The following is a 27,484-nucleotide window of genomic DNA, read 5'->3' as shown; positions in this document are numbered from 1 at the left end:
AATGTGTGACAGAAAAAAAATTTAGAGTATTATTGGATGTAGACAAATTCAAATAATTGAAATTTTGGAATATCTACAATAGAAGCAATCAAACTTTCTTATCTAATTTGCTTCTGAAAATTAACTCAGTGATTGCATACTCAGACCTTTTTGTCTGCTTTCCTTTTTGGACAGATAGGCAAACTATTGAATTTTCTGGAATTAGACTTTAGAAATGTTCTGGCTTTGTTAGATTTCTGAATCCCTGATAGAGGGTGGAGAGTTATAATAGTAGTACTAGTTGATATTTACTTAGTGTTTTAAGATTTCCATATTACTTTTCCTATATTGTCTCATTTTAGCCTCAAACAACCCTTGTAGCCATTATTCCCATTTTACAGATGAGAAAAACTGAGGCTCCCAGACTTTCACTTATTCAAGATCAGTGTTAGTGATTGAGGCATAATTCAAATTCAGTCTTTTTGGCCTCTAAACCCAGTGTCAGATCTACTTACAAAAGCAAACAAACCAAAAACCCTAACCAAGTAGGAGCTTCAAGCCATATTTCAGAAACTAGAAAACAAGAAACCCATCTCAAAGTATCAAAGTTAAATTGATCATTTAACAAATAGACACTATTCCTACAAAGTCATAGATAAACTAGGAGAAGATTCCCTTTTTGTTTCACTCACCTGTAAAGTTGACATCCTGGTATCTGCCTGGATTATAAATTTCTCTCTCTTTTTTCCTTCCCTTCTAATTTAACCAGCTTTCCCATCACCCCCAGCATGATTGTATTTGCTCTGGAGATAGAAGCTAAGTTTATAACAATTATTGATTCAGAGACAAAGTTGCCAGTGCAAACTGTCAGTACACGTTTTTCCCACACTTTCTAAATAATAACAATGATTTTGCCAGGTAACCATGGCCCAGGTTGTATTTTTCAGCTAAGTGCCAATGTATAGATCTTTCCAATGTAGAAAATGGATTTTTATTTTTATTATTACTAGAATCTAAGAGGAAAGTTTTCAGAAAGCATTTGTTTGGCAAACATTTAAGTGTATATTGCTTTTCTGTATAAGGAGAATTCTCTATACCCCCTAGAACAAAGGTGTTTATGAGAAGTCACAGCCTCCCAGTAGTTCCTATGACACTGAACTGAATAAGGATCTCTATCCAGGTGTTAGAGGAAACTCCTACCCCACGGTCTAGCATGCAAACAAACCTATGCTGATCTCTGTTATTCCACAGAAGACAGTATCAGTATAAAGTGTCACTGATCTGGTCACTATCTCTGGGAGCCTGGCAGAGTGCCAGCACGGGCTTCTTAGTGTTGGTGAAGGAAGCCAATTAAGATCACAAGATAGTAGCTGGTAATAATAAACTTCTAATGATGTTCCTGACTGAAAAGAGGTAATTAAAATGTGTGTGTGGATGACCTCAGCTTCTGTCAGCTCAATGTAGCTGTTACACTGACAATATCCATGTTTTGTTTGGGAAAAGGAGTTAATGTTGTCCAACAACAATAAAATAAGCAGTTTAATAATACCAAAAAAAATATTTGCCTTAGAAAAGCAAAATTGTTGCAACATCTTTATGTTCCTGATACGCTTCAAATGGTTGCTGCTGGTTTAGTGGCCAACTTTTAACTGTCTCTCTCTCACTCTTTCCACAGTCCACCTTCACTCTGTCCCAAAAGCAAAGAACTCTCTGGGTTTGTCTCTTTCCTTAGGGCTGCATCTGATCCTATGTGTGCTTTCTGAAAATCAGACTGTTTCACAACCAGAGTCAATTAATTAGATAGGAAAGGAAACCATTCTCCTTATCATTTGATCTCTCTATTGACATAAGTATTTCACACTTCCCCCTACCCCCAACCTCCCACCACACTCCCTGAAGCCCAGAGCTTTCCTGTACACCTGGGCTGCTCACCCCATCAATTTCCTTCTTTAAGCTTGTCCACTGAGAGGTGGCAATGACTCTCCAAAAAAAGGAAGAAGGAAAAATAAGCAACAGAACTCTGCTCTGAGCCTTATCTTGATCACACTGTTTGTTTTCCCATTGATGTCTGTAATGAAACAAAGAGGATTTAATCGTGTTAAACAAAAGCCTATTGGTACCCAGAGGGATCTCATTTAACTCTGCTCCAAGTCTTGGAGTTTCGGGTTTCACATCTTCCTCTTTGCCGATCCACCAGGCTGAGTTTCTTACCTGGGGCTTAAAATTGCGAGGTGCGAAACTCTTCTTTTGTTTTGACAGGTGCTCTTTGCTAAACATCAGCCTAGCATTGATGGTGCTAATACACAGAAAGAAAGAAAAAAATTCAGAGATGCTAATGACTGTAGTTACCCAACTACTGCCTTTAATGGGTTTTATTAACTTCCTTCACTTGAAGTTCTTTAGGGTAAAGTGGAGAAAACAAATGGTTCTGAAGGAAAGGGTGTGTGAGAAAGTCTGGTGAGAGGATCCAAAACCAGGTACAATTCTCCACATGGCTTCCTATTTGGGGTGTTAGGAGGGGGTTAGACAGGGAAGAGGAAGATGGGTTGAAAAAAACCTGAGATTGATACTTTAGTCCTGGGACCAGCTAATGGAAGGACCTAAGACCCTGACCCCATTTGGTAGAGAACACTGACATGAATAGGATTTGGATTAAGAGTCCCCTAGTTATGGAAATACTCCAAATATGACTGACTCCAAGTTTGTTGGTCTCTAATTGCAGTTAGAAGGTAACAATAATGATAATGATGATGTCTCTCTGATGAGAGGATTTTGCTTTGTTTTGTTATCAATGCAGGTTTCCATCTTCTTTCACTTGCAACCAGAAATTGTGTCTTCCAGCTTCCCCTTCTTTTACTAACTCGGGCTCCTGTCATTCTGAAAAAGCACCTTTTAAAGAATTTCAGCCTCCTGTTAGGGTTTAATTTTCCTTTGAGGTGATTGCTATTGGCCTTCCAAGATTTTGATCTCTGATACCACTGTCCCATCTGAATGAGAACACTTTCCCTTTTGGCGAGATCTGCAGTCTAGACAAGCCTGGAGAGCTTTAGAGCTCCTTGACAGTTAAATATGACTTTTTTTTATCTTATGTAGCTAAGGGTTAAGGTTAAGGTTGAAGTGCTCCATTTGCAATTTGAGTGAGAACTTCAAGGGACAGAGTCATGACACTTTGCCAGCCCATGCCTTGGCCTAGTAGTGATTTGAGGTGAATGTGGATATGGAATGGAGGGCATGGACACGAGGATGAAAAGATTGTTTTAAACTTTAGAGATCAATTCAAAACTTCAACTCTATATAGGAAAGAAAACACTTCTATAGATAATTCTCTCGAGGTAATTCAATACTTGTTAAAATGTTCCCAGGTTAGGGGCTGGGTGATCTTCCCAAGGAAATATGTCAGTTCATCAAAACTCTGTTGCCTCTTCCAGGCAACAGATTCACAACATAGCAATTATTATTGTTCATTCTTACACATACACACACACAAACATAACCCATTTCCATCTCCATATCCTATATTGCCATAATGGCCTGTCAATTTCATATTTTCAATATATCTCATATTCCTCCCCTTCTCTCCTTTTCACTGCAACCTCCCTACTCCAGGCCCTTATCACCCTTCATCTGTATTGACTCTAATTGGTGTTCCTAAATCCATAATCCAGGTCTCACAAGGCTATCAAAAAATATTTTTAAATTATAGGTAAGATCATATTTCCTTCTCTTTTTAAGAAGCTTCAGTGGTTCCCCATTACCTTTAGGGAAAAAAAAAACAAACAAACAACACAAATTCCTCTCTTTGGCATTCAAAGTCCTTCATAATTTGGCTCCAGCCTACAGTCCAGCCTGTTCACACATTTCTTCCCCTGAAGCATTCTAAATTCCAGCCAAACTGTTGTCAGTGCTATTCTCCATACATAATATTTTATCCTGCCTCCATGTGTCCTTCTATACAGGCTGTCTACCTAACATATTCTCCCTCTTCACCATCATCTCTTGCAACCCCTTCAAGGCCCATTACCCATGCCACCTACTTCAAAGTCTTTTCCTGATCAATGATGATCATGATGATGAAGTATGAATAAAAAAATTAAAATCTGCTATGTGCAACTCTGTATTAAGTGCTATGGATACATGCATAAGAAAACAAAACAATCTCTTTCCTCAGTGGGCTTATATTTTAAAGGAAAAGGATAATACAGAAAATGAAGTAAGAAAATGGAAGAATAGGAAACATCTACTCTGCAATGACTTAGAGATCTGGTTATCTAGGTCATGAAAGCTTATCCATAAAAACCCAGGGTGGTTCCAGAGTCAGAGTCCAAGTTTCGGATAGGAAGAGTTTGAGGAGGGTAAGGATGCTGTTTGGAGTGTATGATTAGGAATTGGCAGGAGGGATTACTCCATTTTCCTAAAAAAAATGTTTTTTGATGACAAGAATGTGTGTTCATATGTTATATGTATGGGGAATGAGCAGGGGGAAATATTTCTTTTTCATAGAGAAAGAAAATGTATAAGAGAGGTAACATCTGAGGGAAAAGGCCTGTGACATAAGAAAAAAATAATCATCCATTGTAAGTTTTCAATGATGGAGAAGGAACAAAAAAAATCAGCTGATCATCAATGTACATTTATTTAATACCTATTGTTTACCAAATATCGTGCTAGATTTGAAAGATACAAACACAAAACAGAGAAAATTTGCTATTGTGGAACTTGCATTCTACTATGGTGATATATAGTTAAGTACCCAGATAAAATTGGGTGCTGTATCATGTCATCATTGAGGGTTTGACTTCAAGTCAACACTCAGCATCATGATGATGAAGTATTTATTACTGGGTTCATTTACCTATTTAAGCACATACCATACTATTTATTTGTCCTTGGGCAAGTTATAATGAAGGTGATGGCAGCATTGGTGCAGAATGTTGGCCTTGCAATTTCCCCTAGCTTCATAATATGCATTTACTTCATTGAATCAAAGAAACATAGATTTAGAGTAGAAAGGGAATTTACTTAGAGGTCATCTAGTCTACTCTCTTCATTTTACAGCTGAGCATCTGTGCCTCAGAATAGGTCAAGTGACCTGCCCAGAGTTACCCAGTTATCTAGTGCCTGAGTAGGTAGAAAAACCTGACTGGCTTCACAGGTCTTCCTGATTCCAAGTCAAGCATCCTATCAACTGTACTGTTAGTTCTCTTGTTAATCTGAGAGCATATTGTATTATTCCCTCAGTAGAATAAAAGACTTTTTGTGATCAAGGACTTTCACTTTTTGTATATGTGTTCCCAGTACCTAGGGTGATGTCAAACACTTAAGTAGAAACTAAGTCACTTTGTGCTGATGATTATTTGGGCATTTACTTAGAAAGGTTCTTTCTTTTTTGTTTTTTTTCCACTTTTTTCCAATATTGAAAAGTGACAGTGGAAGTCTGGAACTCTTTCCCTGATCCATTTCATTCTGCACACACAATGTACACTCATTTCCATCAATTGGGGACTCTCCCCACCCCCAATTTTCTTCTCCATTTACATACTCTCATTAAAATGAGTATGATTGCATCTTTCATTTCAGTTCAATTTGAAAAGAATTTATTAATCACTACTATGTGCCAGACACTAAACTAGGGCCTGTGGATACAAAAACACAATAAAGTTCTTGCCTTCAAGCAAATGATTCCTTTTCACTGAACAAGAAATGAAGGCAAATGCTAATTACTTTGTTATCTTCAACTTTTTCACATCCTATCCCATCCCATTTGTATATAGTATTCATCAGTGCTACCAATTGATTTCATTCTCTCTCCAGGCTTGACCTAATGAGGTTATATGATAAGAATTAATAGAATTGGGAGCAGTTGGATACCCACTATTTTTAAAATAGTAGGCACTTAATGTATACTTATTTCCACCAGATAGAAAGTCCTAAATATTCATTGACTGTCTGAATTGTATATTGATCTGAGTAGTCATTTCAGAAATCCTAGCTTCAGCAGACTGCTCAAGTCAGTCATGTTTCAAGTAGATTTCATAGGTAACTGTAAGCAGGGATCTGGATGCCCCTAAGCCTAGAGAGCTCCTCTTAACTATGGTTCATTTTCTCTCAAACAGCTTATTGTAATCCTTGGTAAGTCATTTTAAATTGATAACTTTGTAGAAGACAAAGGCATTGTTTTCAAGGAGACTGAGGCAGGTGAGAAATGTTAGTTTTTAGCTACAGAGATCAGTAGCCCAGGTCTGTTTGTTTTTATAGCTCTTTGGCAAGACAAGATAATAAAAGGCAAACCCCAAATCTATTCAATTCTTTAAATGAAATACCTGGAATTAAGCAACAGGCTGGCAGAGGGAAGAAGACAGAAAGAAAACCCTAACCCTGACTTTCTCCCAAACAAGAATATTCTCATATCTAGAAGCTGCTTTTTATTCATGGTCTCTGCACCATATCCAGGATTTACTTTAAAAATAACAGTTAACACATGAATACTAAGGGGGCATTCAAACACCAATTACCTAATCTGAACAATTCAAAGCTGAATAGCTCTGAAATTGAAATGAGTAACGAGGCAAGCTTTTACTTCAGTTTGGACCTGATGTTTGAGTTGTTCTCAATTAAACTGTGAAGCAAAAAAAAAAAAATCTTGCATAGTTACTTATCTGACATTTGAATCATAAAACTAACATTAGAAGGAACATTTCTCCAAATTCTCTTTTTTTCTATTGCTGCAAATATATTGGACCATTCCATTCTATTTCTGTTATTGTAATCTTGCTGCTTCATATAATTGGGTTTTTTCCCCTGAGGACTTATGCATGCTTTCTTGTAATAATAATTGAAACCAGTTAAATTCACAGACTGAACAAAAAAAAAACTGGTAAGGAAAATAATTTATTTCTGCCAATTTTCCCCCCAAATAAGAATTTGCTGATTTGAAAAGAGCAAGATTTGTTTTTGCTCATTCTCCTCCCCACACTGAACATCCTTATACAGGGAACACCTGGGCTTGCCAAGGTATTCAAATATACAGATGGCTGCAAAGAACTCATTTGGGGTGGTCTAATTATTTTGTTAGGCTGCCACCTCCTGGCAGCAAACTGTTAAGCTTCTCTCTCTTATTCCTAGCAGGACATTGATAAGAACAGGAGAAAAGCAAGAAGTTATTACCCTTGGACTAAATTCAGCTGCAAATTTTCTATTGTTCACTAATAGACTCTCCACTAAACTTTTATTCTGCTGCTTCATTATAGGAACATAGGAAACTTGGGTTTCTGATGCTTATGCCTCCAGAGCAGAGATCCCTACCAGGCCTAGGCACAGACTACCTATCTTCTAGGTAAGAATAAACCTGGACCAATTCATTGGATCTGGTGTTCACCAATGGATGTTATTCTGGGGTATCAGCATTTCCCAAAAACCACAGCTCCAAAGGATCATAGCTTTAGAATGAAAGGAAACTTCAGGGTCATCTACTTCAATCCCCTTGTTTTATAATGAAGAAACTGTGATCCATAGAGGTTGAAGGACTTGCCCAACATCATTTGGGAATTAAGAGCACAAAAAAGTCAAAAGTAGACTGTCCCCTGACTCCATATCCAGCACCTTGTACCACACTGCCTCCTTGTCTATTGTTATTATTAATCTACCATTTTCTATTATTACTAGATCATCATTATTATTATTATTATTATTATCATTATTATTACTATATCATATACTATACCATTATAACAATACCATTTATTATACCATGTAAGAACAGCATTCAGCCTCATATTTACATAATGCTTTATAATCAATCAACAATTATTTATTAAGTATAATACAGTGTAATACATTGGGTTAAATTCTATGAAGATACAACATTTCCTGAGACTCACCTATTTTTTCCACTCACACTTAGATTACCCTAGGTCAGGTCCTATTGACCTCTTGCTTAGATTATCATCATCATCATCATCATCAATATCATTATTATTATTATTATTATTATGCAAGGTAATATGATTAAGTGACTTGTCCAAGGTCGCTCAGCTAGTAAATATGAAGTGTCTGAGGCCGGATCTGAACTCAGGTCCTCCTAACTCTAGGGTCTGTGTTCTGTCCTCTGCACCACCTAGCTGACCCTCTTGCTTAGATTATCGCAATAGCCTACTATTGGTAGTTGGTCTCCTTACTTCAATGATCTCACTATTCCAATCTACTGCATAGACACCTGTCAAAGTTATTTTGCTTAAGTAGAGATTGGTCATGTGATTCTCATATTCAACCAATTCTGGGGGTTTTCTATTGCCTCTAGAATTCAATATAAGTCATTCTATTTAACTTTTAAAGCCCTCCCCAATCTAGGCTCACTTTCTACATTCATTGGACAGAAAGTTTAGAAAAAAGTGTTTCAGTGTGTGGAAATAGGCTTGCCACTTAAAGAAATCCCACCTATCATGATTATTGTTCCTAACCTCCATGGATCTGAGTTTCCTCATGTGTAAAATGAGGATTTGATGGGCTCTACTAGTTCTAGATATATGATGCCATGAATCTGAAAAGTTTTTTAATTATTGCCTAAGCAGTAATTCTCAAACAATTCTGTTTGCCATATGCTCTGATGTGAGAAATTAAGAACACTATTTCTGTTTTGGACAAAGGTTTCTGGGCATTCATTTTTAGACTTTGAGATTCTTCAATCTCTCTTTCTGTGCCATTTTCCCTATCCTTCACCATCCTCTTACTTTACTTTACCAGGACTCAGAGCAGCGGAGGCTGCTTAGTTGATAGACTGTTCTCTGATTCTAAAGTGGAAATAGTCAATAGCAAATCACAGCAGGGTCAGGGCTAGAAATGTAGAAATCTTGGATTAAGGGGAGTGAATTTTATGGAACACTTTTTGAGATTCAATGATATTAAAAAAGTAGTCAGGGTGGCAAACTATTAAAGAAAAAAGTATTTATGCCAAATACATTCTTTTACATCAAGGTTTTTAATGTAATAATTATCTTCAAATATGATTCTGTTTTGGTGCCTATTGAAATTTCATTTAGTTATGAAAAATTCAATGAAATTGAAGGTATTCTAAGGCATACTGAACTTTGTAGGGCAAGTCCAAGTGATAGATACATGAAGGCATACAGACTCACTTAGGTCCTGGGAATTGCTTAAGGCACTTGAAATTTTCATAATTTGACAATTCCATGCAGACAGTGTTAGAGGCAAAATCTGAAACTAGACTTTCTTATTCCAAGCCAAGCAATTTATCCATTATGCCACATATGCCTTACAGTTACACAATACCACCATATTTAGTGATCTTTTTTTGTAATGATCTCAAGGAAATTTCTTGAGTAATCACATTCTTCTGATCCATTAAGAGTGTGCTGGGCAATACAAAACACAATTCCTCTTACTTTTTGTTTATATATCAATTTGTAAAAGTAATAATGTTCCATAACCTAAAATTATGATACTGATTTATCAGATGCAATAATTTTCAAATAATCTAGTGAAGAAAATGTTCAAATAGTAGCTTCATTTAAAAAACTAGAAGACAAGAACAAAATGTAGTGGAGAGCATGGAATACAGGAACTGGAGTCAGGAACATCGGATTTCAAATACTTCTTATCTATCACTAGATAAGGCCCTTAACTGTTCTTGACCTCAGTTTCCTTATTTGTAAAAAAGGGGATAAGTACATCACAGGGTTACTATAAAAATCAGAGATAATTGTAAAACACTTTTCAAGATTAAAAATATCACATAAATGCAAATTTTTATTAAAGATTTGGTCTTGGAGTTCCAGCCAAGATGGCAGAGAGGAGACAGACACTGTGCTATGGTCTCCTGGTTTTCCTTCATAAATAATGTGAAACAAACCTCTTTACAGAAGTTCGATTGACAAAACTCAGAAAAAGAAACGTAGGGAAGAACATCTACCAACAAGGTCTGTCTTTGGGGATCATAGGTGAGCTGGGGGGGGCAGAGAACAGAGAGCCAGCGGGGTTGGGGTGAGACTAGGACTAACCTAAGATCAGCTGTGGAGGCTTTGACTGAGGGAGCCATGGGAGCTTTGGCAGTGGGAACAGGGTCTGGGGCACTCCAGCAGAGCTGGAGAGTGAGTTCCAGCACAGAGTTACAGAGTGTGGCTGGACCTCAATCCACTGGGCTCAGCTGGTCTGGAGGACCATGGGCTCCAAACTTTCATTTCAGCAGAGTCCTCTACCCAGAACAGAGTTAACAGCCCCAATCCCCCAGGCTCAGGTGTGGGCAGAAGAGTTCCCTCAACTGAAAAGAAGGATTAACATTCTCAACTCCAGGGCCCAGCCCACATTGTTCAAGGATAATTCAGACCCTGCTTCTTCCTCCATCCCCTCCAGGCCTAGGGAGCAGGCCTTAAATCAAGATCACAGACACTCCTTACTGGTTGGCTCACTTGAAGTTACAAAGCCTAGTGAGCAAAGCCTCTAGGGACCTCAATACCAAACATCTATGAAGGGAAGAAGGGAGGAGGTGAGAACCTCCTGAATCTTATTCTCATCAGATTTGGCTTAAAGTTAACATATGCGTGCTAAGAAACTTGTCTTACCTTTCAAGTATTAAAAGGGGGGAGGGGGATGGGGGAGGAAAAGAGGAACTAACAGAAGGAAAGGAAGGAAAGGGCAAAAGGAAAAGGGAAAGAAAGGGAAGGGGGTAGGATATAGGGGGCAAACATACTGAAGGTGGGGTATTCAGAAACAAAATACTGGGGAATATGGACAGAGTGAAAAAAGGAGAAAAATAGAAATAGAGGAAAGATAGCATGGAGGGCCAATAAAGAGATGGTAATTATAACTTTGAATGTGAATGGGATGAACTCTCCCTTACAATGTAAGTGAATAACAGAGTAAATTAAAAAGCAGAATCCTACAATGTGAGGCTGCTTACAAGAAACTGATTTGAAGCATACAGATAACATATACATCTAAAGTAAAAGGTTGGACCAAAATATATTTTGCTTCAGTTGAAGTGAAAAAAGCAGAGGTAGCAAACCTTATCTCAGACAAAGCAGCTGCAAAAATACGTAGTGTTAAAAGAGATAAGGAAGGAAACTATATTCTCCTAAAATGCACCATAGACAATGAAGCAATTTCAATACTAAATATGTATGCACCAAGTGGTATAGCATCCAAATTCTTAGAGGAGAATTTGAATAAGTTACAGAAAAACATAGACAGCAAAACTACTGGTGGAAAACCTCAATCTCCTGCTCTTAGATTTAGATAAATCTAACCATAAAATAAGCAAGAAGGAAGTTAAGGAGGTAAATAGATTGTAAGAAAGCCTAGGCATGATAGATCTTTGGAGAAAATTGAATGGGGACAGAGAGGAAAATACTTTTTTTTTTCCTACAGTTCATGACACTTGCACAAAAATTGACCATATACTAAGGTATAAAAACCTAATAATCAAATACAGAAAGTCCAAAATAGTGAATACATCCTTCTCAGATCATAATGCAATAAAAGTCATATGCAATAATGGGCCAGAGAGAGATAGACCTAAAACTAATTGGAAACTAAATAACCTCATTTTATTTACTTATTTATTTGTTCATTCATTCATTTATTTGTTTGTTTATTTATTTATTTGCAAGGCAAACAGGGTTAAGTGGCTTGCCCAAGGCCACACAGCTAGGTAATTATTAAGTGTCTGAGACTGGATTTGAACCCAGGTATTCCTGACTCCAGGGCCAGTGCTTTATCCACTATGCCACCTAGCTGCCCCTAATAACTTCATTTTAAAGAATGAGTGGATTAAACAACAAATTATAGAAAGAGTTAATGATTTCATCCTAGATAATGACAATAACAAAAAATACCAAAATTTATGGGACACAGTCAAGGCAATTGTCAGGGGATTTATTATATCTTTAAATGCTTGCATGAATAAATTAGAGGAAGAGGAAATGAATGAACTAAATATGAAACTAAAAAATTAGAGAAATTATTGATTAAAACCCCCAATTAAATATCAAATTAGAAATTAATAAAATCAAAAGCAAGAAAACTATTCATCTAATAAATAAAATCAAGAGTTGGTCTTATGAAAAAAAAAATAAAATTTATAAACCTCTGGTTAATTTGATTTAAAAAAGAAAGAAGAAAACCAAATTGTTAATACCTATGAAAAAGATGAACTCACCACCAATGAGGAGGAAATTAAAGTAATAATTTGGAATTATTTTGCCCAACTCTATGCTGATAAATTTGATAATCTAAGTGAAATGGATGAATATTTTCAAAAACATAAGTTACCCAGGTTAAATGAAGAAGAAATTAAATACCTAAATAACCCTATCTCAGAAAAAGAAATTCAACAAGCTATTATTGAACTGCCTAAGAAAAAATCTCCAGAGCCAGGATGGATCCACAAATGAAATATATCAAACATTTAAGGAGCAATTGCTTCCAATTCTATATAAACTCTTTGGGAAAATAGGTGAAGACAGAACTCTGCCTAATTCCTTCCTTGACACCAATATGGTGCTGATACCTAAACCAGGAAGAGTCAAAACAGAGAAAGAAAATTATAGACCTTTCTCCCTGATGAATATTAGATGCAAAAATCTTAAATAAAATCTTAGCAAAATGATTACAGTAAGTTATCCCTGGGATAATATACTATGACCAAGTAGAATTTATCCCAGGAATGCAGGGTTGGTTCAATATTAGGAAAACTGTTAGTATAACTAACTATATCAATAACAATCCTATCAGAAATCATGTTTATATCACTAGATGCTGGAAAAGCCTTTGACAAAATACAGCACCCATTCCTATGTAAAACACTAGAGAGCATAGGAATAAATGGATTGTGCCTTAGAATAATATCTGAATCCATCAACAAGCATTATATGCAATGGGGATAGGCTAGAGGCATTCCCAGTAAGATTAGGGGTGAAACAAGGATGTTCATTATCACCAGTACTATTCAATATTGTATTAGAAATATTAGCTTCAGCAATAAGAGAAGAAAAAGAAATTGAAGGAATTAGAATTGGGAAGGAAGAGACAAAACTCTCACTCTTTGCAGATGACATAGCTATAGAATCCCCCCAAAACATCCAAAAAACTACTAGAAATAATTAGCAACTTTAGAAAAGTCGCAGGATATAAAATAAACACTCATAAATCCTCAACATTTCTATATATGCCTAGCAAGATGCAGCAGAAAGAGCTAGAAAGAGAAATACCATTCAAAGTAACCTCAGACGATATAAAATACCTGGGAGTCTACCTGAAAAATCAGACTCAAAAACTTTTTGAAAACAATTACAAAACACTTCTCACACAAATAAAGTCAGACTTATATAATTGGGCAAACATCAACTGTTCGTGGATAGATTGAGCTAATATAATAAAAATGACAATTCTACCAAAACTAAACTACCTGTTTAGTGCCCTACCAATCAAAATTCCCCAAAACTACTTTAATGAGTTAGAATAAATTGTAAGTAAATTCATATGGAGAAATTAAAAAGTCAATAATTTCCATAGATTTAATGGGGAAAAGTGCAAAAAAAAGTGACTTAGCACTACTAGATCTAAAATTATATTATAAAGCATCAATCATCAAAACTGTCTGGTATTGGCTAAGAAATAGAGTAGGTGGATCAGTGGAATAGACTAGGTGAAATATCAGGAAATGATTATAGTAATCTGTTGTTTGATAAACCCAAAGAATCCAGCTTTTAGCATAAAAACTTTGGAAAATTGGAAATTAGTATGGCAGAAACTTGGATTAGAAAATCTCATACCCTATACCAAGAAAAAATAAAAATGGATATAGGATTTAGACATAAAGGATAATATTATAAGTGAACTAGGAGATCAAGGAGTTGTTTACCTGTCAGATCTATGGAAAGGGAAGCAGTTTATGACCAAGGAAGAGATGGAGAACATCATTAAAAACAAACTAGATAATTTTGATTACATTAAATTAAAAAGCTTTTGCACAGACAAAATCACTGTAACCAAGATCAAAAGAAATGTAGTAAATTGGGAAACACTTTTTACAACTAGTATTTCTGACAAATGACTCATTTCTAAAACATATGGAGAACTGAACCAAAGTAATTTTTTAAAAAAAGCCATTCCTCAATTGACAAATGGTCAAAGGATATGCAGAGGCAATTTACAGATGAGGAAATCAAAGCGATCCATGGTCATATGAAAAATTGCCCTAAATCAATACTTATTAAAGAAATGCAAATCAAAGCATGTCTGAGGTACCAACTCACACCTGTCAGACTGATCAATAGGACCAGGAAGGACAATGATAAATGTTGGAAGGGATGTGGGAAATCTGGGACACTAATATATTATTGGTGGAGCTGTGAACTCATCCAACCTTTCTGGAGAGCAATTTGGAATTATGTCCAAAGAGCAACAAAAATGTGCATACCCTTTGATCCAGTAATACCACTACCAGGTCTATACCCTGAAGAGATCATGAAAAAGGGTGGAAACATCACTTGTACAAAAATATTCATAGAAGTTCTGTTTGTGGTGACAAAGAATTGGAAATTGAGTGAATGCCCATCAATTGGGGAATGCATGAACAAACTGTGATATATATACATATATATATATATATATATATATATATATATATACACATAGATATATATATGTGTATATATATATATATATATATATATATATATATATATATATATATGGAATATTATTGTTCTATTAGAAACCAGAAAGGATGGGAATTCAAAGAAGCCTAGAAGGATTTGCATGAACTGATGCTGAGTGAGATGGATAGGACCAGAAGAACATTGTATACCATAACAGTAACATGTGGTTGATGATCAATCTTAATGGACTTGCTCAATCCATCAATCAGGGATAAAGACTTCTATGGGGGTGGGGTGGGGGAGGGAAGTGAGATTAGGGGGAAAATTGTAAAATTCAAAAATAAATAGATAAATTTTAAAAAAGAGTTGGCCATGGAGATCAAAACAAAACAACAAAACTGAGTTTAAGTCCTATCTCTGACATGATGCAGCTGACTGAACCTGGGCAAGTCACTTCATTATCAGCTTTTTGGGCACCTAGGACTATAAGTTATAAAGAAAGTACCAACTTATATTGGAGGAGACATTTTTTTTCATGTGGGAGTCCCCTGTATTAATAAATGGATTAATTCATTTATTCCCCCAAAGATCATATTAACTTTTCTTGTTTGCCATGTCATGTTGTTTCATGTTTTTGCTTTGCATGTTTTGCTTTGTCTTTTGTATATAAACTTCTGTTTATACATTTGTCACCAATTCTTTATTTGTGGATTTAATTTACTTTAAGTCAAATGAAGAACTTCAAAGTTGTATCTGTAGTCTGATAAGCTCTTTGGAATCTCAATTCTGTTATCCTATGTGTCCTTCTAGCTTTAAACCATCTGGAAATTAGTTGCATGTAATCTGCAAATTTGACAAGCACGCCTTCAATGTCTTCATCCAAATTATTGATGATAATGTTGGAATCCATTTGTTTCTGACCTGTGTCAGTTTAAGATGTTCTAATTTGTTTTTGTTTTGTTTTGTTTTTTTAGGTTTTTTCAAGGCAATGGGGTTAAGTGACTTGCCCAAGGCCACACAGCTAGGTAATTATTAAGTGTCTGAGACAGGATTTGAACCCAGGTACTCCTGACTCCAAGGCTGGTGCTTTATCCACTACGCCACCTAGCCACCCTAAGATGTTCTAATTTGAAATTAGAATACGTCTAATTTCTATGGCATACTGGATTTTAAAATATACATATAGGGAAATGGAAGAAATTCAATTGTTTCATTTACTTTTAGAACATCAATATATAAGCCATTAAGATTTTAGCTCTGTATCCCATGGTGCAATGGTCATCAATTACCTTCTTTCATGAAACTAGATTTATTCATATAATGCTTGTCATTCAAATCCATTCATTATTAGTGATCTCAATGCTCTACTTCTCCCAAGACTGAGTAACCGGTTAGAGGAAGTTTGTTCTAGTTTGTTCCAGCCCTTCATGCCAAAAGAAGGTGGTGAGATGTTATAATGTATAAACTGCTGTTCCTGGAATCATGAAGACCCAAGTTCAAATCCAGCCACTAAATATGTGAGACCAGGCAAGTCACTATTTTTTGGCAAGACAATGGGGTTAAATGACTTGCCCAAGGTCACACCGCTAAGTACTATTAAGTGTCTGAAATCAGATTTTAACTCAGGTCTTCCTGACTCAAGGGCTAGTGTTCTATCTAGTACACCATCTACCTGGCTCTGGGCAAGTCACTTATAACCTCTGTCTCACTTTTCTCATCTGTAAAACAGAGATGGTAATAATAGTAATAATAATAATAATAAAATAATAATAATAATAATAATAATAATAATAATAATGGAAGCATTTACCATCCAGGGTTGTTGTGAGGATAAATGAAATATTATTTGTAAAAGTAGTTTGAAAAACTTTAAGTTACATAAATGTTAACAATTATTATTATTATTATTATTATTATTATTATTATAATGAAAATTTGTTTGCCTTATGTACTAAATTAATAGAGGAATATAACTAGGAATCATTATAAATTTCCAATATATCACTGGAACATAAAACTAAATTTTCTAGTCTTTTTTTGGGGGGGGAAGCTTCGGGAATATCAGAACAGGGGTATCAGAATATTTGTGCACTGAAGGTTAATTTATTTCAGGAATGATTAAGATAGTGAAAAGCACACTGGATTTGGAAAGGGAAGACTTGGTTTTGAATTCTATTTATTTAACTTAGATTTTTTTCCCCTCATCTGTAACATGATGATTTAGTTGAATTCAATTCAACCAACATTTATTTAAGGCAGCTAGATGGCAGAGTGGTTAGAATGAATGGAATCAAGGAGAATAATCTTGAATTCAAATCTGGCCTCAGATATTTACCAGCTATGTGACCTTGGGCAAAGTTTGTCTCAGCTACCACCTCTTCCATAAGAAGGAACTGACAAACCACTCCAATATCTTTACCAAGAAAACTCCAAAAGGGGTCACAAAGAGTTGGATACAACTGCAAAAAATTGAACTGACTGGACTATAATGACAATAACAACAAAATGTAAATAAAGTATTCCAGCCCTCAAAGATTTTAAACTCTACAGGGGAGGGCAAAAGGGTGGGATACAATATCCTCACAGAGCAATGAATTGAAAGTAAATTCAAAGTAATATTAATAATAGCCAACATTTATATAGAGTTTAGTATGAGTCAAGTACTATATTAAAAACTCTTCAGTTATCTCACTGAATTCTCACAACTCTGGAAGGCAGGCACATATATATTATTATCCTAATTTTACAGAGAAGTAAACTGAAACAAACAGAGGTAAAGTGACTTCCACAGGCTCATACAGCTAGTAAGTATCTGATAAGGATAAGTAAAACAGAATTTCATGAACCAATCTAGACTTATTGTGAAAATGAAATGAGATTGCTTAATATAATATTTATAAAACAAAGCTATAGGTGGACATGTTAATTTTAAAAACACAAACACAAATTCAACTTTCATTCATTAAATTAATATCTCTTCTGTTAGTCTTATAAAATCAGAGCTGAAGCCTTATCAATGACTAATTTAATAGCCAGTGATTAACTATATGAAATATAGAAGTGTTTTAAGCTTTTCTTATTGTTATATTCATGAAAAAAATCTAATATCAAAATTTCTATCCAGGGTTTTTATATGATAATCATAAGCCTTCATTTTTATCTCCTCTTAATATTTTTATTTTATTAAGATGCATGTGAGGTTTGTGTCACTATGGTGATTATAGGCCTAAGACTCAATTATGTTTAACATGATTATACATGTATTACCTATAACAGATTACTTGCTGTCATGGGGCAGGAGAAGGGAGGGAGGGAGGGAGAAAATGTGGAACTCAAAATCTCACAAAAAAATGCATGTCTAAAACTATATTTACGTGTAATTAAAAAAAATAAAAAGACTATTAATGTACTAATCCAGGGATCCATCACTTTTTTTGTGTGTGTAATGAAGGACTATGGATAACTTCTCACAATAACATTTTTAAAGCTATAAGATACATAGAATTACAAAGAAAGCATATATATATTATATATATATATTGAAATACAGTATGAAAAAATGAAAATAAAGTTCATAGATCAATAGTTAAAAATCTTTGACATAATCTAGAGCTATAAAGCCTAAACTTTTCTCTCTTCAGTCATTATAAACTGAGAGTACACTTTGAAGTAGAATTAATAGTTTGATGCTACCTGTTGGGAAGTAGATTTTTTTTTAGAAGGAAGCTATATTTTTGCAGTTATTTTATTGTACTTAGCCACTGAGACCTTCTTTAAGCCAATGGAGTAGTTTAAAAGTTCTAATATGAATGGAGGGAAAAGAAGTTAGGTTAGACAGCGCTGTTCAGGATCTCATTTGCCAGAACTTCTCAGAGGCCCAAAGAAAATAGTGAACAATTTGGAATTCTGTGACCAAAGGAAGAATAAGTGAAAAGACCTATTGTTTGGCTATTTCTGTGACTCTTGTCCTGAAGCAGCAGAACAGCTGTTATGGATCTTGTCTGGTTCTGAAGAAAGGAGCAGGGCAGAAGAAAGTTGAATGTAAATATAAGAAAGGTTGACGGAGGTCTTTTTTGGTGTCTTTTAAAAAGACTAAAGATCCTTCCTGTTGAAAAGATTGTTGAGCTTCAATCTGAATATATATGAAATCCAGAGGAGCAAAAAGTAAGGCCACTGCATTAACCTTTTGTACCATCACACCCATTTTTCTGTCATTTATTGAATCATCTTCTTTGAAAAATCTTATTGGAATTGTGCTCAGAAATGCTACTATACATAAGACTTATGCTTTCACAGGAAGTGTTATTTTCTATAATTTATAACTCAGGCAGTTACATATGCTCTAGCCTAAACTTGTCATTTAAGGTCTCATTTTCAAACACTTTCATTCCCTACTCTAGTGCCAAAGTCTCATAGATAGTGTTAGAGCCAGGATTCAAATCTAGGTCCTCTGATTTCAAAATCAGTGGTCTTTCTGACTATAATACTTTGCTTGTCACATATTCAGCTTCAATCTGATTCAAAGAATGAAAAGAGACCTTTCTTTTTGGCTTTATGACAAAATTCTAAAAACTCCATTTTGACTTTATCCTAATCCCACCCTTCACTGTCAACTTAGAGAGCTCTCTGACTGATAACTCAGCATCTTCTAAAATCATCAACTTGTCCAGTTCTTATCCCCTCAGTCCCATCTGATGTATATCCCCAATTGCAACTCCCTTATAATCATGGGAATACTACTTCAAAGAGACACCAGCCCAAAATCAAAACCATAAAGGCTTATTCTCTTTGGAACTATAATTATCTCTGGAACATATGAATAGAGGCCTATCTTATTCATTTTTTTATGCACAGCATTTTTCACAAAGTGCTAAGTAAATATTTATTGAAAAAATCTACAATTCTAATAATAGCTCACTTTGCATACATTGTCTTTTTTTAACTCTTCAAATTAATCCTGTAAAATCAGATTATCCCCATTTTACAGAAGAAGAAATTGAGACAAACAGATTGTGTTAGCTTTTGTTACACAGCTTCTATGTTATGATATAAATCTAGGTTCTCTTAACTGTTCCTATGCCATAAGATTAGTGTATGGTCTTTTAAGTTAGTGGCCAGATAACTTTTAGCCATATTTATCTGTAGTCTTTAAACTCAAGATCCTATTAGAATATATAACAAATGAACATGAACGAGGAGTTATATCTCACTGCAAATACTACTTTTATATGAAAAGAGGATAATGGGTTGCAACTGGACTTAATTACAAAGTATTTAATAAGAATAGATAACTTATTAAGTTCATTCTTATTACAGAAGCTTGATATTCAGAACTTTTACTCGCTTTTCACATACACATACAAGAAGAACCTAGAGATAATTTTGACCAAGCTACTTGTTTTCAGAAAAGAGATGGTATCTTTACATAGTTTCCATTGGGACACTTCAAATTAGTTTCACCAAGTAGGTGGCTACTAATAGATTAGAATTCAGAAACAAATTAGAAAGAGGTTTTCTGCAACCTAGAAAAAAAACATACCAGCATTTAAAACATCTAAAAATTCACAAAAGAAAATCCAAGAAAGAAGTCAGTTGTAATGTGCACAGCCTCAAATGTATATGCACAAAATTTAGGCAGTGGGCAAGATAAGCTAGAGAGCCAATGTAGGAAGGGAAATTAGCCTTAAAGTTATTGCTGACATTTGGTTGGATCTGACACACATACTTGGAATATGGTTCTGAATTGGTTTACCTTGTTGAAAAGAAAGATTGGTAAAAGTTGTAAAGAAGAAGCATTCTATATTTAAAAATCATGTTCAGGGGTGGCTTGGTGGCACAGTGGACAGAGCACCGGTCTTGGAGTCAGGAGTACCTGGGTTCAAATCCAACCTCAGACACTTAATAATTACCTAGCTGTGTGGCCTTGAGCAAGCCACTTAACACCATTGCCTTGAAAAACCTATTAATAGATAGATAGATAGATAGATAGATAGATAGATAGATAGATAGATAGATAGATAGATAAAAGTCATATTCATGTAATGGAATTCAGGAACAGTAAGGGGAAATATGGTAGAGAGGATTTTTTGAAGAATAATAAAGGAAGAAAGAAAAATAGTTTTACCATAGAAAATTTTTACAGACCACATAAATATAAGGAGACATATTCATAGTCACAGTCTTTCTCTCCTTCTTTCTCTCATAACTGACTTGCTTAAATGATAATTTCATACTTTAAAAGAATCAAGAGTTTATTCCATATCTGATTCTCACAAAAAATCAGATTTTTCTAGTCTGGGAAAAAAATGGAAATCTTGTGGGACTAAAGAGGAGGGGAGTGGGGAATAGATGCATATTGTTCTGTCTCCAGAATTTTTGATGAAGGAAAATAAAGCTGAGTATTCTTTAACATGTACTCTAGATTTATGGAAAATATATTTCAAATGGTTTGAGAGGAAGTAGAGATAGAATCTCATAGACTAGAATACTAGATGCAAGAAGTTATCCTAGGCAGTATGAGAAACTCATGAATTAATTTTGAAGACCCAAAGAAAAGAAATTCTGATCATTAGGGAAAATGAGTTATTTTTCAAGAGACAACTCAATGTGGATGCATAGAGAACAAATTTTTAAAAGAAATATTCATAAAATAGAGGAGGCAATGCCAGGTAACTTTGGATGAATCTTAAACATGACATAGAATAGAGTCAGGAGTTAAAGTGCAAAATGTATCAAAGTTGGTAAAAAAACAACTTAGAACAAAAATGAATTTAATTTATGTTGGGGATAAAAAGAAGTTATAGAACTCAAGGAGCTAACTGTGAACATAAAGAAGGCACAGTCAGTGAATTTTTATTTTGCACATTTTTTTCCTACCCAGGACAATGACCTTTGGTCTTGAAAAGACATTATAAAAATGACTATGGAGTTAACACCAAGATAAATAAAGGAGTTATGAAAAGGAAAAATGTTGTCTCAGTTTTCAAAAAAAAGTGAAGGAAATACTGAAGACAATAGAGCAGAGAACTAAACTTTGATTCTTAGAAAAATTCTAAAATGCAATATTGTAAAGGCAATATAAAGAAATTCTTATGGCATTGCATTCATTTTCAATTAGCATCCAATGAAGAATTCCAGCATTCAAATACATCATTTCATTTGTCAACTCATCAATGTGAGTATTTCCTCTAATGATCCAGCTTATAATCCCCATGCCTGCCAATCCAATCTAATTCTTATTCAAATGCTCCTATAAATAGCAATTGAAATTCAGGGGACATTCCTAACATTATCTTGATAACATCCTTCTTGTTATGTGACTAGCCCCACTCCTTTTCCAACAGTAAATTTTTTGATGACATACTTTTCAAATTGCATTTTCTTTTTTTGAAATGTTTTGCATTCTGCTTATACCCAAATTGTGTTTTGTCTCTTGCCTTCTGAGTGATCTTAATTTCAATTCTTAGAATATTCTGAAACAGTTAGCAACATCTCTGACAGGACAAGGAGTTTAAAAGGATGGACCTTAGTTTATGAGAGCAACTGTGAGTCATTAAACAAATCAAGCAATTTTCTGAAGAGACCAGTTCATTCTTCTCCTGTTCAATTCTAGAACCAGCCAATTGTCCACTGACAAAATCTGTCTAATATATATAACATTATTTATTAATACATAATGAGTGGATGAGCTCTGGTAATGATGAGCTCTAGTAATATCAGCAAAATGGAATGATGATATCTAGAATTTAGCAACCATAAAAATAATATTGAAGGAAAAACAGTCTCTGACTGAAGAGGAATAAAATGTCATTCAATTGTTTTACAGACCATCATTTTTTATTTCCTTAATTCCATGATCTCATTCTTGTATGCATTCTTTCTAATAATGTAGAACACAATCTGTTCACATTTTCTTGTTCTGAGCATCTCTTCTAAAAAGATTCTGGTGGCTTTCTTGGGATCTTTTGACATTACAATGCAACTATTAGGCCATCTGTCTCTCATTTTTATTAAAAGACCTGGTCACCACCTCTTACAATCATATAAATCTTGGATATCTCTTATACCATTTTTAATGTGAGTCCTTACAGAGCACAGGGAATTTATACAAGGATACTTTAAGTAGATGAGCGATAGTGGTGTACAATGCCCTTCAAGGAGAAGTTGCCATTTCTTCAATGTCATTTTGATGGATAACAAGTACCCAACATTTTTCTCTCCATTGTTCTTTCAGTCATTGCAATTTTGTTTCTTTAGGGATTATATTGTTCCATGATTTTCAACCATGTAACAGTATTAATTATTTGAAATCTTTTCAGTCCATGAGGTATGTAGAGTCATTGAAATTCTGCTTTTACCCCAGTTCTAATTTGTACTTATCTCCCATTTAGCAACCAAGAAAGTATGGTTGTAATTTTGATGCAGAGACAAAACATGACCCTCAACAAAAGAGACTAAATTTTTGCTAGGGTGGAAATAATGGACATCATGTGAAGATAGATAGTATGGGATTGGAGATAGATTCTTTATTCCCACTCCCCTCCCCTTAGATGTTCTGATAAAGGAAAAGAAAGGTGGATATATACTGACATGGAACAACCATTTTATTGACTGCCATCATTAATTTATGGAACTGCAGGTTGCTGATCCACTTCACTAAATCCAGGAAATCTAACCTGGATATTCCTATGCTCCCTAGAATCTTGTTAATTCCTAAGAGAAGAGTGTGATAACTTCCTCAACCAAATAATAAGTATTTTAATTGCCTGTTATGTGTCACATAAAATAATAACTTTGTGATTTTAATAATATCTAATTTAGGGGCAAAAAAAGAATAAATGTATTTTAGAAGAAATATAAAATGGTTTAAATTGTTTATTGACTACAAGTTGATTTAGTTAATTAACTATTGCATAAAATTATAGAAATTAAGGTAAGAGTTATTTAATATTACAAATATAAAATGAAATTTCAAGTTAAATTGCTCCCTCTATTCTTTTCTCCATAATTCTGTGTTCCAAGGATTGCTTAGTTTTTTTATGTGAGTTTTTAAAATAGGGAAATAGAAAAATGTTATCTTTCTTCAACCCTTCTCAGTTTTCCCCCTCATGATTAATCAGGGAGGGAGGCACATTAGCCACTGGATATTCTATGTTCCTTGCTCTGGAATGTCTCCATTTCCAAAAGAGAAAACAGAAATCTACATTATATAGCAATCAATAAGTAATTATCCTCCCCTGAACTTTTCCAACCTTCCAAGAGAGCATAAATAGGAAGGAGAAGTTAAATCAAAATCTCCATAGTAGCTTCCTGAATCAATTCTTCTTAATATATCAGTGGAGACTTAATATATATCTCTCTACCAAGGAGCTCTGGATGGTTTGCTCTATCCAAGGTAAAATTTCCCCTCATCTTCTACCCAAGTCTAATGCTACTTTAGTCATCCAGAATGCTTTTCTGTTGACAAGAAAAGCTTCTTATAATCCTTATCCTGCTCTGTATAAGAAAAAAAAAATTGAGTAAAATATTTGCCTAAATAAAGTTATATTATTGGGATGATACTGTTTATTTAAAAATATAAACATTTATCTAATTCCTCTGAGTTATTCTGCCTTAGGACAATTATTTCTTTTCCTACATGAAAATTTCTACTGAAGATGATAGAAAATAAGGGCAAACATATAGTGAAGATGCTTTGTCCCCTGTAGGGTTTTGCTACTGGTACAACTTGATCCTCTCAAAGGGAAATTAAAATACTCTCTGAGAATAGTATAAAGGCCTTCGTGTAGAAGATGATACCACTGATCTACCATCATCAAAGCATGTGCTTGGAATTTTTTTTCAGTCCTGAGGATGGAATTACAATGATATAGCTACAAGGTTTCCCTCTGGTGACCAAGGTCATGTATTTTCAAGATGACTGGCCTGGGTTAGAGCCATTGTCTATGGCCTTGGAAAAGACAGAAGTTCACATGGGAATTGAACCCTTGACCTTGGTCTCATTAGTCTGGTACTTGAACCATTTGAATTAACCTTCCCCCCATCAACCTCTCCAAGTTACCATGTGTTACATCACCATATCATTCTAGTGCTTGAACCAATTGAATTAACCGTCCCCCCATCAACCTTTCTGTTTTACATCACCTCATCATTTTAGCATATGAATCTATTGAATTAACTTTTCTACCATAAATCTTTCCAAGCTTACCATGAATTATATCAGAAGTATCATACTCTTGCTTGGCTAGCAAAACTTTTAAGTATAGTCTGAACCATATTACAATTGAGAAATGTTTAACAAAATAAAAATATCATACAACATAGATAATATTAATTTGAAGTTTTCTACATTAATTTGAAACCTAGACAGATGTTTCTATTTGAGTTTGATCCCATTGCACTGCTACAGAATGGTAACAAAGTTTTGGAGTGAACTGACTACATCAAGAAGAAAAACTGAAAGAACTCATAACAATAATAAAGTGAAACCAAACCAATATTTTATATTTCTATGATGCTTAATACTAGTGTGGTATGTTTGCTTTTTTTAAACTTTAGAATTAATTTGCCTTTCTTCTCCTTATCTCCACTGATGATATGTGTATTTTGATTTCTCTCATTATCTTGGCTATCAATTATTTGAAGAGAAATCAAGAAAGACGTATACAAACCAGTATTAGAGATTATAGTATATTAGGCTTAAATTCTCCTGTTGTCTCTGAGACAGAATAAGAAAATATATTCATTTACTGCATAATTTATGTCTTAAGACAGCATATTTTTATTCTGTTTAATTACAGGTGAAGAGCCTGGCCTTTGGTTACTTGTTTTCAAAATGAAGGAATTACTGAAATGGGATGCAGCAGATTCTAACAGCAATGAGCAGAAAACTGAAAGCAAGAACTAATTGCCAGAAAACCATGCGTTAACATGCAACCTTTCAGAAACACCATCAAAGTCTAAATATACTCATAAGGCAGCTAGATTTTCAGAATGCAGTCTAAAAGAAAATTCAGCACAGCTGCTCAGTTTGCTAACAACTAATAGTGTCTCCCATATCAAGAACCTCTTCTGCTTAGGAACAACAGGCAACAGCTAGTTCCAGTTGCCCTGTTGTCTGAACCCTCCAGAGAGCAAACACAGCTTGGTGTTTTGGGATCTAGGGAATTAGTGATTTTGAATGACAAAACTCTGATATTTCTTCTAGGGAAAAGGAGTAAAAATAAGAGATTATTTTCAGCATGTCTTCAGGTATAGACACTGGAGGTATTTTGTGAATTCATAGGTATACTGATATCAAATCCCATTCAAGGAAGTAATAGTTAAAAGATAAAATCCAAAAATGCACTATGAAAAACTATATTAAAACATTCAGTTAATCATCATTGTAGAGGGAAGCTATAATCATGCCTATCTAAAAAGACATAGATAATCTGACCATAGCTCTCACAAGCCTGAAAAATCATTTTTTCAAGAATTCATTTACTGTAGCACCACAATTCTCATAGATTTCACTACAAAACTCCCAAATTATATTAAAAACCCAAAGTATAGTTTGATATTTGGATTTTATAGAAGAAAATATCTTGTAACATTCAGAAGTTTAGATTATTCTCCCCTATAATTAATAACAAGGTATTTTTCTTCCTGAAAAAATGTAACCTTAAAAGGGGGTGGGGGGAGAGACACACACACACACACACAGAGAGAGAGAGAGAGAGAGAGAGAGAGAGAGAGACAGACAGACAGACAGACAGACAGACAGACAAACAGAATTTGATTATTCATGTCTTCAGTGGGAGTGGGGAGAACAACTAGTCCCTTATTTTTGCTAACATTTTTGCTATGCCAAAATTTTCAGTGTCACAGAATAGGAAAATGGCAAAGGTTTTGGAAAAATCTGCTGTCAAGTTAAAAAGGAATTCAAGGGAAATGATGGTGAAGTCAACAAGGAGGTCACTAAAGCCACAATTTCATACATAGTGATTAAAAAACAGAACTAAAACCATACCAAATAACAATAACAACCACAACCATTCAATTTTATTCTTTTTAAATGACGTGGGGTGATAGGGAGGTAGAAGTTAGAGGAATGTCTATAAAATACATAGGCAAGGGCATTACATTAGAAAATTGGTCAGATGGAGCTACAGCATGTAGGAAGCTAGTCATGCACATATCTACAATAACCACAAGGTGGCAAAGTATTCAAATCTACATCATTGAGTTATTTCCATCAATAATCAAAACTAAAAAGAGCTTTCTCGTTTTTCAGCATTAATTGGCCTAATGCCCATAGAAGGATAGATAGTTCTAAAATTATGGAATTGTTCTAGGATCCTGGCTCCTACACACTAGTTTTATTTTCTTGCATTCTTAGCCTGAGTAGTTATTTAGAATATTGTACATTTTTAGCATGAGAACTGACAAAGTTTTTTAAAACTTTTTTAAAATAATCTATTTCATAGAAGCCTCACAACAACCCTGTGAGGTAGTTACAGCAAGGATTGAGTAATATGAACTTGTTGGAGGTGGGATTTGGGCCCCAGGACCAATCCCACTATGTCTGGCATGCTATGTACTATTCCAGGTTTAAGAAGGATCCATAGATACCAAAGCAGTCAAAGCAGTATTTTTTTTTTGTGGAGAGAGAGAGAGAGAGAGAGAGAGAGAGAGAGAGAGAGAAGGAAATAAAGATGAGAATCCATAAAATGGACTAAGCAAAATGTGTAATATAAAGGTAATAGAAACAATGACCATAAAGAAATTGAGAGAAATTTGGAAGACCTATCATAGATAAACTGAACCTGAACTAAGCAGAACCAAGAAAACAATAGGTATAATGACTACAATAATGTAAATGAAAATAATATAAAAATTAGAATTCAGATTAA

This window comes from Macrotis lagotis, chromosome 4 (assembly GCF_037893015.1).
Source record: "Macrotis lagotis isolate mMagLag1 chromosome 4, bilby.v1.9.chrom.fasta, whole genome shotgun sequence".
NCBI classification, from domain to species: Eukaryota; Metazoa; Chordata; class Mammalia; order Peramelemorphia; family Peramelidae; genus Macrotis; species Macrotis lagotis.
Note: the sequence above shows the minus strand (reverse complement) of the source record.